Source organism: Apteryx mantelli, chromosome 7 (assembly GCF_036417845.1).
Source record: "Apteryx mantelli isolate bAptMan1 chromosome 7, bAptMan1.hap1, whole genome shotgun sequence".
Classification (NCBI taxonomy): Eukaryota; Metazoa; Chordata; class Aves; order Apterygiformes; family Apterygidae; genus Apteryx; species Apteryx mantelli.
In genome coordinates, this window is record NC_089984.1 from 13820908 (window position 1) to 13833430 (window position 12523).

Consider the following 12523-nt stretch of genomic DNA (forward strand, 5'->3'; position numbering starts at 1 on the left):
TTTTCCCCCCTCCTGCTTGAAGTTTGACAAGCCACCTCTGTGCCATTAGCTTTTTGATTGCTGGAGGCAATACTTAACCAGCTCTTCTTCTGTTTTACTTCCAACACACTGCAACAAGAGAGCCCAGCCTGGGACATGAGAACAAATAAAAATTGCAGCTCTGCAGCTCAGGGACTGTCCCTTGTTCATCGTGCAGTCCCCTCACCTGAAGGGACCTTCTGATTCATTTCTCTTCCACCACCTGGAGGGGGGGAAAAAGAGAATAGATTTGAGAATAGTAATGCTGTTGGCAGACCTGGCCTGACAGCTCTGTCAGGAGGGTGGGTTACTTATAAAAAGAGAGAAACTTTAAACTGGGAAAATCCCATCACTGCATTAGAGATTAACCAACTGCTTTGAGTAAAGTTGACAATGCAACTGAAAAGGGCTGGGGCCAGCACATAGCCTTGTGATTCTCTTGGAGTCACTGCGCCATGGGCTTACCCGTGTTTGCTCACAGTAACTGGGGCGTTACTCCACCTTCTTTCGGTCATTTTCTAACAGCTGCCTGCAGGAGGAGAGATGGGTTTTGCATTCTCAGTGTGACCAAATTATAGGCAAAATGGGCATCTGAAGAATACCTGAACTGGACTCCCTTTTATTCCTGCTTGTCTATAGGCTTTAAAATAACAATTAAACCCTCTTAATGGGATTTGTATACCATATGGTACCTTCCCCACAGTATGACTATTTCGTGTTCATGTTCTGTCATTTGCCTTATCTACAAGTAGTTTTCAGCCAGAAAAACTGTATGTGTCATTTAAAGACACCTTATGCATCATTTAAAGATGCCCAAAGATAGATCACCATCTCTTTGGATAATGTATTAGTTACATATCCTGTCTGGGGCACAATGTTCTCTTGTGGTGGAAAGCCAGTGAATAGACTTTTGTGGCAAGTGCAGGGCTTCTGAAATCTTATAAGAAAAAGAAGCTACTGCTTGCTTAAAGCAGAATCTAAGCATACATTATTAGGTAATAGGATGCTGACACGCTTCTAGTCCTGTATTCCTTTGTTTCGTTTGTAATACTCTCATCCTTGCTGGTAACGATTTCTTAGAACAACTGCAAAAAGACACTAAAACTAGTTTTATTATTATTTGGTCAGTATAATCTAAAACAGGCTATAGTACTGCTTGTTCCACTGATGCTTGTGATACTCCCTTTTTTCATTAGTTTCACCCTAATGAAGTTCAACAAAGGCAAGTGCAGGGTCCTGCACCTAGGGAGGAACAACCCCCTGCACCAGTACAGGCTGGGGACTGACCTGCTGGAAAGCAGCTCTGCGGAGAAGGACCTGGGAGTGCTGGTGGACACCAAGTCAACCATGAGCCAGCAATGTGCCCTTGTGGCCAAGAAGGCCAATGGTATCCTGGGGTGCATCAGGAAGAGTGTTGCCAGCAGGTCGAGGGAGGTGATCCTCACCCTCTACTCAGCCCTGGTGAGGCCACATCTGGAGTACTGTGTCCAGTTCTGGGCTCCCCAGTACAAGAGGGATGTGGCACTACTGGAGCAAGTCCAGCGAAGGGCTACAAAGATGATTAGGGGACTGGAACATCTCTCTTATGAGGAAAGACTGAAAGAGCTGGGCCTGTTTAGCCTGGAGAAGAGAAGGCTGAGAGGAGATCTTATCAACGTGTACAAGTATCTGAAGGGAGGGTATCGAGAGGATGGGACCAGACTCTTTTCAGTGGTGCCGAGCGACAGGACGCGAGGCAACGGGCACAAACTGAAACACAGACGCTTCCATCTGAACATGAGGAAAAACTTTTTCACTGTGAGGGTGACAGAGCACTGGAACAGGTTGCCCAGAGAGGTGGTGGAGTCTCCTTCTCTGGAGATATTCAAAACGCGCCTGGATGCAATCCTGTGCAATGTGCTCTAGGTGACCCTGCTTGAGCAGGGGCGTTGGACTAGATCTCCAGAGGTCCCTCCCAACCTCAGCGATTCTGTGATTCTGTGTAATCCCAGTTCCAAAGCTGCTGAGGTTCAGCCAGCTCCAGTTATGTAACTGTTTGCTGGTAAATGGAGCCTTTACTTATGGGCAGTGCTACTGGACTAATGTTTCTAATTTCAACTGCTGACTGGGTTTTCGTTGGAGTCAAAAACCCTGGGTTTTTCCCCCTGTTTCTGTTCTAAACACATTGCTGCTTCATGTGTTACACTTAAATATATAGCTGCTATATACATTTAATTTCAAAATACCGTCTTTAGGTGACATTCTTTACTGTGCCATGGAAGGCAAATGTGCTGCTGCCTGCTGTGCAGCAGACAGAAGAGGAAGGACAGATGGACAGACATGGAGGGCACTCTCTCTGTATTTATACAGTGCCATCTTGTATGTAGCTAGGTTGTCTGTCACAGTCTGTAGTGTAGCTGCATGGCATTCAAATGCAGGCCACCCTGGCTAGCTAGAAACAGGGCTGACAGTACTGCTCTTGGAGGCTACATCAGTGCACTGCCTTAGATGTTTAGCAAGGTTGAACAATCCTGTAAAGGGACCTATCCCTGAAGGAATACACGTGGACAGTAGGTAACCCTGTGCCTCTTTGTGCAAGTTTGAAAGTAATAATAGAGCACTTCAAAATAGTTGTGGGCTTGCATGTGAAAGGAAAACTTTCTCAGACTCATAAAGGTTGAGCAGTAGCCACTGCTATACTGGAACAAAACTTTACACTTGATGCTGTGTGAGGTTGTGGGTATTTTTTTATCATGTCCCAGATACCATATTGTGAAGTCTTTTTTGCTCACCTGCCAAACTAGAGCTGCTAATGGCCACCCTGCTGCTGCTGTGACTGCTGGTCCCTACCTTTGGAATGGATCATGCTCTATCAAACAACTGCTATCAAAATCCTAGCTGACTTTCAGGGTCAACTGCCAGCAATAGGCCAGAGTGTGAGAGTGGGAAGAAGCTGGTATCCACAGACAAACAGTTTTGCTCAACTGGCAGGGCTCAATCTTGGCTTGCTTACCCCAGGGTAGCCTGGAAGTCACTGCATTTGCTGAGATGGATGTACTTCCAGGTGATACCAGGTTAAGACCTCATTCCTTGTGGGCAACTTTTTCTTCCTTCATATACTTCTGCTCCAGTGACTTGTGAAAAGAAAGAGAAAACGTACTTGGGATAAAAAAAGAAAGAGAAACAACTTCAGGGACTGTAAGATCATTTAGTCTGATCTCCTGTGTGGAGCAGTTTATTAAATGTATGACTCCAGCTAAACTGAAGCATTTTGTCCCTCAGGGGACTAGACTGCTGTGAGCCCCAGGAAGGCACTAACTTATTACTATTGCTGGCAGTCTCTGTAGTGGGTTTAATTAGGTGAGAAATGCCCAGAGGAGTCTAACAAGCCACACAAATCTTACACTGTAAAGGAAATCAAGTGTCTCATGCAATGGCCTTGGGTGGAAGGAAGACAGGGAGGGAGGAGATGGGAGGGAATGGGCATATGGTGACTGGTTTGACTTGGAGAAGCACTGAGATTACAGAAGAGCCAAGAAACAGTAGTTAACCTGTGCTGATCTTCATGAGTTAGGGCTCCCAAACCCCAGAGTAATTTGTTTAAAATTCCTGTGGGATGTCTTCCACTACCTGTAGCTGCTCCTATGACTGCAGCATAGTCCCAGCTCTTAAAAAGAGAAAGAAAGGTGTAGAGAAAAAGATTTTTGCCATTCCAGGAGTGTGGTCCCATCCATCTGTCTGGGGTTGTCTCACATGCTTCAGGAAAGAGTAACAAACTCTTTCCCTTCATCACCCCTTTTCCCTGAACACGAGACTAATGTGGCCTCAGAACAGTAATTTGCATCCTTCCTGTTTGATATCCATGAAGCATTATCAAGCTGTTATTTTACCACACACAGAACATTTCAAGCATGTTGAGTACAGTGCAGGCAATCCTCTTCTACAAAGGGCTGAGGAAATAAAGGTATGTGTGAAAGAACTAAGATTCATAGACTCCAGAGCAAGAAAGGACAGCCATAATCATTTAGTCTGAAGCTAGACTTAAAGGCCTATCTTCAGATCTATCTTTCTCTAAAATGCTGCAAGTGATGGTGATTTCACTAGTTCCCCTGATAAGCTGTTCCTGTCTTTTATTTCTTTACTGCTGGGAAAATTTCCCTCATTTCAAGGTTGAATTTATTTAACTTTGACTTTTACTCATTGAATCTCTGTCAGCCTACTTGGAAAGCTCCTTGCATGTATCTTCCCCGAAGTGCAATTATCTACATAATGTGATGAAGGTGTATCTGTGCTTTCTCTTCAATGACCTGAATATGTTGAGCTCCTTACCCCTCATGTCAGAAGGCTTGGGCTTTTTTGTTAAAGGCAGGGAATTCATCTGTTATGCTTACTTGAACTCTATCCAATGTTTCTAAATCCTCTTTAAAATGCAGATACTGGGACATGAATCAGTAAGAGGTCTTGGCAGTGTTGCTCAGAGATGGAATCCTTTATTATTTCTACTTCATACTCTTCCCTCCCGCTTCCCCCCATATGCAAGAATCTCACTAGTTCTTTTTGCTGCAGCATTGCCCAGAGAGCTTACATTGAGGCAATTATCTATAATGACCCCTAAATCCTTATCGGAGTCCCTGTTGTTTCAAAGCAAAGTCTTCCATCATGTAAATATAACTGACTGCCTTTCTTGGATCTCAAACACTTAGCCTTTCCAAAATATGTTTTGTCAGATTATAACTATTTATCCAGGCGGTTCAGGTCATCCTGTAATGATAATCCATCTATCTCTTAATTTACTACTCCACAAACTTTTGTGTCAGCTGAATATGTGCCTATATCCAAATATAGAGAATCAAAAAATGTTGGATCAAAACCAGGTGTTTCTGGCTCAAAAATGTCCCTGTTCACAGGGGGGATGCATCCTGGTGTCCCAGGCTTTCCACCAGCTATATTTTGAGATCTATCAGTGGTCTTGTTTTTAATCTGTAGAGTATGTTCTGTGATAGTTCCATAGGAGATGAAGTTTGTTGTGTCTTACCAATCCTCACGAGTATCTTAGAGAAATCCAAGTGTTCATTAGCAACACATGTGCCTTTGCCATTTTGTCCTGGAAGCAGGGATCATGATCCAGATTTCTTCCCTTCTAGTCAAATCAAACCCTAAGTGCTTGCGCTCACTTTCTGCCCCTCTAGTTTGCTAAACCTTGAATTCTTTTCTGTAAAGGGTGTAGTTTCAGTGGGGAAATGGAAGTCTTGCAACAGTGCTAGGGCATCTCTGGGGAGAAGGATGACGTATGTTTGACTCCTGTCAGGCTAAGGACAAATGGATTTGAATCCTTCCACTACCAGGTAAGTACTATCCCAAAAGAGCATCTCTTCTGGCCATAACAGTGATTTCCTGCTCATTTTCTTGAAAGAAAGACTTCAAGTTGCCCAATTCCAGATTTTGAATCTTTCTTGAAAACAGGCTAAACAGCGGAAGTGGGTAAATGTGATGCCAAAGGCCAAGCAGGCGGGATATGAGACAAAAACCTTTCTTTGGTTTTATTGTCTGTTTTAGGTTGTTTCTTCCTTATGTAATGCGTGAATCCCACTTTCTGGTGCAATGCTAGGCTTGGGGACTATACTCCAGGAGCTGGATATATCGAGTTTCTCTGCCAAGTGTTTTCTTTATACATATTTTCTTTGTACATGGAGGGATAACTCAGTAAAGCTACTACCTGTCTTGTCTCCACTAAGGTTTTTCTTTGTTAGCTACTTCAAGAGAGACGAGACCTTCCGTGTGGAGGGGAAGCTGTGGGGCCCTCTGGGAAATGCGACGTTCGATCTATACATCTGAGGCACTATTCAGTGCAGTGTCTAGGACGTGCTGTCACGCGCTGCTGGGCCAGAAGCATAACAGCAGAGTGCCAGTTAGCTTTGTGGTTCAGCCTGGCTCCAGTTCAGTAGGGAGACATAATGAAGGCCTCTGTTGACAAATTTTGCCATCACTTTCTGGTTTTGTCTCCCCTCTATTTGATTAACAGCATTTCTCCTTTCTCATCTGTAGTTATAGCATCTCTAAACTCCTGCTTGTACTTCTGCTTTTCAGCTAAAGATCTCATCTAACATGACATAATTTGCTTGCCAAACAGCCTGTATTTGAATGAAGGGTCAGATTTTAGAGCAAGGAATCAAGAATGCCTTAGCACTTCCCAATGTAGTTCAGTGAAACAAATCTTGTGACAGTGGACATAGATCATTGAACACCACAAGGGGGGGAAAAATATATCTAGAGTTTGCTACTCTATCAATGAGAATTCAAATAGTGACTTTTCTGACAGTTAGTGCCTCCAACTTTCATCTGGCAAAATATAGTTTGCTTTTACTTTTTGTTCTTATTTTCAAGATCTGAAGCATATTGAAAATTTAACACTGTTATTGTAAGGACTTGAAAGTTTTCTGTCTGCTTCCAAACACTTCTTCACTAGTTTTCATATGCAAGTGAAATATTGCTCTGACAGTTTCAGTCCTTTTTTAAAACAGAGTGTTTGTAGGTCACAAATATTTGTCTTCCTGCAGTCGCATTCTTGTACTACTGGTTAGAAATTATTTTAAAAAATGACTTATTATAGCATCATGTTGGGATAGTAGACTTTGCGCAATTATTTTTCAGGTTTCCAAGAACAAATGATTAGTAAAAACAAGCACACTTTCTAAACTTAAGGATCTCCAGATTTAAGTATTGTCCTCTGAGGCATATTTCTAAAAAGCCTTTAAAGAATTTAGATTAATTAAAGCTCTAGATTAATCTAAATTAGATTTCTTTAAACAGATAATTGAATCTGCATCTGAAATATTTCTTAACTTGAAATCGACATTTAGGTGCAAATTCTTAATTGTATTGACAATTTCTTATTGGCCAATGTCTCGAGGTAGCAACTTGCTTGTTCCCTTTGACTTTGAATCTATGCCACTGTTCAGGCAGTAGCAATGCGTTGCCTCTAATCAATGTGCAGGGCGCTGAGCCCTGGGCTTGTCTCTTATTTTCCTGATGTGAGGAAAATCCATATCCCAGCACAGTGCCTTTAGTCAATCTGAGCTCTCTTTCTCTGCCACAGTCAATGCACACATGAGATGCCATGTACAATCTGATGTTGCATTCTGAACAAAATCTGCTAATAGCTTACTACATGGCTCACACAGGAAAACAATCCTGCCTGTGGAAATCCAAGGGTCTTAAAGCATAAGCAAATAATTCTTAAGTCTTACATGTACAATTTTAATTTTATTTATAATCATTCAAACTTGTATCTTCTTGAAATCTTTTTTAGATTTTTTTTTTTGTTACTGACATCCCTGGATCCTTTTGCCCTCTAAAGAATGTAAAAGAGGTTGCCTTACACTAACAAGTTTCCAAACAGCATCTAAAACAGATATATGGATATATGTGTTCACCACTTTAAAAAATGTTGTTATTTTAATCTTTATGCAAGAGGTTCATCCCTCTTTTTCTGAGCAGAAAGAAGAATGCCTGTTTTTTAACAAGGCACCTTCTGGTTAAGACTTCATTAGACCACTTATTCTCATATTGATCATATAGAACATTCATCATAATTCTCTGAATAATCTCTGTGAGTATGCATAGTATAGACGGTAGCAAATATTTTTGCATTTAACTCCAAAGTGCAAACTTTCAGTACCAGAGCCTGAGGTGTGAGTCTCCACCCAGACATCCCCCACAGGTGAAACACCACAAGAAATTTAAGTGAGACATAATAGAAGTTAGGGTAGGTAACTGTGAATGACACTTTCTTTCATCATATTATAATTATCTTACATTGTTAGCCTTTACATCCCAAGTGGCTAAACCAAACCAGTCGCTAGCACTTGGGCCCGTATTTAGGAACTTTGGCCATCCTTTTCCTCCGTGGTGGCAAAAGCATCTCACTTCACTGTTCTGTGGTCATGCAGTTCAAAGCAGTATGCTGACAGACAGGGAACATGCAAACTCTTTCCCTGCTCCAATTCCTAAATCAGACTGTAGTGTCCTGGTCAGAAGTACAGGAGTTGTTAGGAAAAATGCATCAGAAAAAGTATGGAGCACATGAAGAAAATGCACTGCAGAAAAACTCCACTCTTTTATCCAACTGTAGGATGTTTGTAAGTATAGGCAGTGCAAAAAAGCTTAGTCAGCCAGAGCTTGATTTCAGCGTTATTGAGGACACACTAACTTCATTTGGAGTTGTGGGCATTTAATAGCCTTGAAAATAGGACTCCGAGAGATGCTATTTAAAGTGTGAGTCCTTTCTTTCTGCTGAAATAAAACCTGAGATTATGCTGTTTGTGTCTAGGGATAAGAAGGAGAAATTGCTTTTTCTCTATTCTTTAGAAGCCTATTTTTTATCAGAACATCAAAATATTAACAGAACTCCTCTGACACAAATGAGCATAATGAGCAGAATTAGGCTGTCTGTAATAGGGATACTAGGATGATTTGGTAATATTGGATATAATACTGCAGTTCAGTGTGTTAGAGTGATTGGTTGGATACTGAATCAAGTAATTGAACCCGAAGGAGAGGTACGCTTTCTTCTTTTATTTTGATTGTGACCAGTTGTCCAATCCCTCCCCAACAAAGGGCTGCAGTAGCTAATTTGAAGTAGCCCGAAGTTGTCACTAATTTTTATGGGTGGGTTGAAGTCACTCTTATCTTTAACAACAGAGTTGGCATTAATCACTAAGGTTCAAGCTGGTTGTTCCAGCTTCAGCTGAGTTGCTGAGTGCATCCAAGGATTACACATTTTTCTTTGTTCTATTTTTTATTTTTTTGGATGATAAGCTAGATACTATCTATGGAAGTGTTTTGCAGCCCCTGTATGACCCCTAGGCTGTACTTTGTTGGGGTATTATAAAGCCTGTTTCTAGCCAGCTGGGATTCTCCAGGGTGTGAAAGCATGATGGGATTTTGCACACTTCAGCATACCCTGCTTGAAATAGGGGGCCTTGGTGTGACGTGCTTTATTAGAATGGCAGCAGAGCCGCGTTGGCAAGACCTGGACAATCAGCAGTGCTGGAGGGCACCATGCCAGCATTGTGGTAGGGAAGACTGACTGTGCTAAGGGTAACTAATTGACTCGAAGTGTGTGTTGGGTTTCTTAATATGGTGCAGCTCGCTTTCAGACACTTTTCTGAAAGAAACACAATGCACTTGTTGATGTGCTTGTTAGCGATTGTTCGCTGGTTCTGTTTAATGCAGATAAATGAATGGTGAGAACTACTTATAGCTAGAAGAGGATTTTTTTTTGCCTTAGTGCCCAATTCCTGGAAACTTTCACATCTATTTCTGTATTTTTCTTTTTTTCCCTATTTTTTTAAGTGAAATTCAGATTATCTGTGGCCTCATAAACAAACCTTTCCAGGAACTGCAAGCAACTTCATTTATTCTATTCTTTAGCAGGAAGTCAGCATCTAAGACATTATGAACTAGAGCTAAGGACACTTCAAAGTCCAGTCAGTTTGTTCAAATGCTTTGTTTGCCTCACTTCAGTCAAGAACCCTTTGTAATTTATTGTATTAAGTAGGGCTTCAGCTGGGGCAGCTGTGTGCCTGAGAGGTTGAGAAGTATTGGTTTGAGGCATTAGGGTGGGAATGAATGACGAGAAATAACTCAGGTTTTACCCACACCCCTACACTTTGGAGGAATGTAAATGTGTAGTGAAAACACATGAGAATTAGGAGTAGGTCAGAGCAGTTAAGTACTAATGGCTACTCAGCACAACACAATGTGACATGGGGACCCTGCTGAAGAGGGGTCTCGTTCAGGAGAGCTGTGTGAGGTCCCACTCAGGCTGAACAGCCCTGTTCTCGTGTCATTTTAATGCACTGCACTGCTGCTGCTGTGAAGGAGGGAGAGAGAACAGATTGTGATATAAAGCATTACCCGGGGCTACATGAACATATGCCATGCTCTTCAAGGACCCCTTTCCTTCATCCTTAAGTTTTGCGTCACCCTAGGTCGGCAAGATTTGAGTAATTTTGTTACCTTGTGTTTCTTTGGTGTAGCTGTAGAGGATAAGTTTGGTCACTGATGAGGGTGGAGGCCATCTTCCTCTTGTGACTTGAATAGCACCAAGCAATTTTATGTTCAGTAAGTAATAATACTTGGCTTTACCTATCAGGAGCTTTCAGTGATCAAATATAAAAAGGAATGTATAAAGCTAAACAGAGGCACTGTTAAAATCTGTAGCCATCCAAGAGACTGAAGAAATGCTAAGTGAACTCTCCTTTCTACTCCCACAATAAAAAGCTTATAGCAAGAGGAACTCAAAAATACTCTGAAAATGGGCTAAGAGCCAAAGACTGAGATGGGTTCCTAGCTGAGTTATGTCCCCTTCAAGCCAAAGGGGACTCGGATTCCAACCAAATAATATAAGCCATTATTTATTGCACCATTGACAGATGAGCCATGTGTTTCAGTGTGCAAACATAAAGAATATTTTTCACACAGTGTACTTGAGAAAATACACAGATCTATCTATTTTCATTGCATGTTCCATCATTCTTGCGCTGTGGGAAGTAGTAAACAGTCATTCCATGTTCGCATCCACTGAACCACTCCTGGTTTGATAGAGCGGTCTCCTGATCAACTACCTCTTCTGAGCCAGACTTCTCATTCATTTAATCCTTGTCATGTTGAAGCTCTTCCTTGTTTGATCATCCTTATGGCCCTTTTCTAGCTTTTCTAAATGTTCCGTGAGCTGGAATCACCCAAACTATGCACAGTATTTAACAAGTCTGAGAACAGTGGCTTTAAACAGTGGTCTGAGGCTGTTTTCTCTTTTGTTTCCTATTCCTTTCCTAGCAGTTTTTAGTATTCTGCTAGGATTCCTAAGTATGGCCCTGCTGACAAGTGAGCTGATGATTTCAAGACCTATCTAGGTCTCTCTTCCTGGGAAAGAGATAATCGCAGATTTAGTCTGTCACTGTAGATACATACTCAGGGGTAATTTTGTGCCCATACACATTACTTTGCAGTTATCAGTGCAAACAGTTTTGTCATCTTCTCACTTAATATTATGAGAACCTGAGATGTAAGTCTTAGCTGTCAGCTTCAGATATGACTATTTTGAATAATTTTGTCACTTCATTATTCACTACTTTGTCAGATTGTTTATGACTATGCTGAACACCACAAGTCCCAAAACCCATCTGTATGGGCTCCTGCTGGTAACTTGTAACAGTGACATTTGTTTCATATCTATAACCACCAGAGGAATGTCTCTTCTATCCACTGATAGTTTAGCTTCCAGGATCTACTCTTTTGTAACCCATACACAACTGTTTTTCCTCCTAATAGGTTGAAAAGCATCATAGTGACAGATCAGCTTTTTCTTTAGTTAGCTTCAAAAGCTCTTTCATTGTCAATGTTTGGAAGTGAACTGTATGATCTCTGTAAAAATCAATTAGGTTTGGCTCTCTGTGCACACAGTTCCTCAGTTATTGTGTCATGCACCTATTTTTTGCAAATGGGTCATTCTGAGACACTTCTTGTAGTAACAGGCAAGACCAACTGACAGTTTTGCGTTCTGTAGGCAATGTGAGCAACATGATCAAATACAAAAGTTTAAAATAGACATTTCTGGGAGTTTAAATATATATTAATTCCTATCACTGTAAAATAAGTGGCTTTTTTATTGCTCAGACCCTTCTCTATTTGCAGCTGCTTCAGTGATTGCTTTTACCCACTTAGAGCATAAGGGAATTTAATGGCAGGTGTGAAGGTAATTTTTATTCTTACAATGTTTTTAGAACAGAATTTGATCCATACCTCCCTTTAGTTTTTTGCCCAGTGTTTGATTAAAAATATGAATGCTTTAATGATACACTGTGAGCTTTTTGATTGTCCTGGTGAGCAGCAGCTGCAAGATCTGATACAGTTTAGCGTGCAACTAAGCTGAATGTTGCACACTAATTCATTTGAATAGGAGCCAAGCTAATATTCCTTATTTATGTCCACTGAAATGTTTTGAATTTTGAATTAGGAAGGCAGATTCATCCTGAAAATTTGGGAACTCCTATTTCGGGTGCATTGAAAATGCATTGCTCAGATGAACAAGCTATTTATACAGACACGTGGTATAATTCTGGATACTCCTTTAATCTTTTAGTAATCCAGACATTACCATATGGACAAACCACATGCGGATTAATTCGGGTAGGCCTCATTGGATAAGCAAATACCCACTTTAGTTAATTTGCTGAGCTTTTATGTTAGTCCAGGAAAAAAAAAAAAAGCTTTGTAGCACACGGTTTATTTGCAGTAACATATAAAATGAGACTGACAACAACCAACACAGGCTTAAGGCAGCTTGTTTGACAAGCAGCTTGTGATAGTTTGAACAGTTATCTGTGGGGCTTTCTTTCAGTGCTTCGTTGCTTGTAGCCAGTGCACAGCCTTTCCAATGTGGAACCGCCTTTGTGTGCACATATCGGAGAATGCACATGGTTTCCTCTACTGTTTTGCCTTCAGTGATGTACCTGCATTAATC